The sequence below is a fragment of the Hippocampus comes genome, unplaced genomic scaffold (genome assembly GCF_001891065.2).
Source record: "Hippocampus comes isolate QL1 unplaced genomic scaffold, H_comes_QL1_v1.1 scaffold432, whole genome shotgun sequence".
Classification (NCBI taxonomy): domain Eukaryota; kingdom Metazoa; phylum Chordata; class Actinopteri; order Syngnathiformes; family Syngnathidae; genus Hippocampus; species Hippocampus comes.
In genome coordinates this window covers 30,940-33,646 of record NW_017804811.1, presented here as the reverse complement: position 1 = coordinate 33,646, position 2,707 = coordinate 30,940, and the positions used below count along the sequence as shown (strand labels likewise).

Sequence of the window (2,707 nt, the reverse complement as noted above, 5' to 3'; positions counted from 1 at the left end):
AGTAAATTTAGCCTACTTTTGCTAAAAGAGAAAATATGGACTAGTGATAGTGCCTTGAATAATATCGGCTTTTTTCATTCATGTTATGGGTATTTTTATACAAAGGAAATTTTTTTTTGCCTGTTGAAAATTAAAGTTTACTGACGTAGCCATAAAAAAATGTTGCTTTATTTATCTGACCGTATTGGAATGTATTTGTTAGGTTTTCAGTCAATTAAATTTGGTTCAATAAACAATATGTGGTCATTTTTAAAATTTTCAATGAACATTCGATCAGTCCGGCCCTCGGCTTGCAGCAAAAATTTTTATCTGGCCCTCCGTCCATTTGACTTTGACACCCCTGCTGTAAAGCTTTCCATCCTCTCGATCCATATAGAATAACATCGTCGCACACTGTACACAGAGCTTTACCGGCGACATCGAGCTTTTTCCATGAAATCCGACACAAGCACAATGGTTCCTCTTTACTGTTTCCTACTGGGGACACCGTCAGCTTTCTATCCAACCAGTCCCATCGAAACGTGATTTTCAGATCCGCATCTTTCTGACGCACTTTATCTTCGTCGCGAGTCTCGATAACATTCGGCATTCGCGAGAAAGGGGTTTTGGAAGGCGACCACGGATTGGTTGTGATTTGCATTCGCTGATATAGCGACCAATCACAAGAAGTAAGACATTGGTTTTAGCCCATATAGGAAGTAACGACTAACTAACGCTTCGCGATAAAAAACGGGATTCAAAATGGATGCTTGCAAACGTGACTTGTAAACATTACGAGCCCCAAATCTGGCGAAGACAAGTCCAGACCCCCCCCCCCGCATTTTTTTACGGATTTGAAACAATATAAAATAGGCCCATTTTTACTGGAAAAAAAGCGGAATTCCGCCAAAAAGCGGAAAAATCTCATCCCTGTGGATGTTATTTTCTTCACATTATGGTGCGAGCATGCGACTGTAACACAGAAAACGCGGTTTAAACTGTCATCGGAGATCGCGGCCGCCGCCATGATTCAATGTTGTTGTCAGACGACAGGGCAAACGACGCAGGCGCGCAACGTGAATATCGTGAGAGTTTGCACCGATGTATACCCTCTACACAACAATGTAGAGGACTGTTTGAAAAAAAAAAAAAAAACTACTGTGGGCATTTTCGACGTAGAAATTCTCAGTGGGTCGCGTTGCCGGAAACACAGTCTTTAGTTTTTTCTCCGCCTAACACAATTATTGAAAAGAATACATTCAGAGGCGTATTACACTGACATTTTGTTGAATTCACTTTAAAAATACACTATATTGTATGGCTCTCACTGAAATACATTTCCAAATATTTTGCTTCCATGGCTCCCTAAGTCAAAAGGTTCCCGATCCCTGCTCTAAATTGTCTCGAGGTGTGACTGTGAGGAATGGCGGTTTGTCTATGTGTGCCCTGCGATTGGCTGGCAACTAGTTCCCATGAGGGTGAAGCAGATCGGAAAATGGATGGATGAATTTGACAAGAAACTTGTACTTGACATGTTTCAATACACACACACACACACACACACACACACACACACACACACACACACACACTGCGGACAAGAAAAACAGCATGTGAAGGATGTTCAGAAAGAGTACGAAACAAGTGAGACGAACAGCGTGACCCAACCTAATCTGTGAAGAACAATTCTTGGCTGCATCCTGCGAATGGCGTCCAGCAGTTGACGTTGTCCCTTGTGGTCCTCTTTTTCTTCACAAAGTTCCTCCTCGTATTCTGATGTCCTTCTTGTGCACATGGTGCGAAAATTGCGACAACACTTTACGCTTACCATCTCCGTGCAGCGATGTATTGAGCACGAGGGCCTCTTTGTTAGCGGCTAGCAAGCTAACCGAAGCTAAACTAGGCCGAGAAACACCAATGTCCACCGAGACGACTTTAATCGGACAGGAAGCTTCAACGAAAGATGTTTTCGTCCAGCGAGATGATTGTGGACGCCCCGGGTGGAGGCTTGAGCACGTTGAAGACAAATTCAGGAGAATTTCGTCAAGGGTTGTCTATCCCTCAACGCGCCCCAGGACCGTACTGCTATCAAGCCACCAATTGTTGATACTCTGCATGACGGAAATCTGCCGACAACGAGCCCCGTTGACCACCTTCAAAATAAAAGCTTTGCAAACCGCCAGCGGTTTGGACTGAAAATAATGTTGGAAAATAATTTCTTGGCGGGAAGGCAACGACGAGTTCTGAAGTTGCGACAGAAAATTAAGTCAATGTTAACTCTCCATCAATTACTAAAATTTCACCTCATTCAAAAAATAGAAAAAATAAATTATTCATTTTTTGTTTTCCCGCAACCAGATCAGGTCTAAGGCAGGGGTAGATTCGTAGATCCGGTTCCTCGAGAGGCACATACTCCCTTCTCCAACACACCTGATTCAATTGTTTTGGCCTCGACAGAGCTTGCTGATGAGCTCATCACTTGAATCACATTCCAAAACCATGCATGGCAGGCTGATTGAACACTCTAAAATTGTCCCTAACTGCAAGTGTGAGCATGGATGGTTGTTCGTCTCTGTCTGCCGTGAGATTGCCTGTCACCCAGTTCAGGGTGTACCCCACCTACTGCCCGTTGATGGCTGGCATAGGCACCCCCGATGACTGTTGTGAGGATAAGCGGATTGGAAAATGGAAGGATGGATGTAACAAGCCTCAATTAGTTATTTCATGT

At 43.6% G+C, this 2,707-nt stretch overlaps 1 long non-coding RNA gene across 1 annotated transcript in view; it reads right to left on the bottom strand.

The window, feature by feature from the left end:
• LOC109512067 (uncharacterized) overlaps window positions 1-2,205 on the bottom strand; it is an 18,239-nt gene extending 16,034 nt beyond the window's left edge. The window contains exon 1 of the long non-coding RNA XR_002167455.1: window positions 1,560-2,205. This is a non-coding gene — a long non-coding RNA (uncharacterized LOC109512067). The remainder of the gene's footprint in view (window positions 1-1,559) is intronic.
• Window positions 2,206-2,707: the final 502 nt, after the last annotated feature.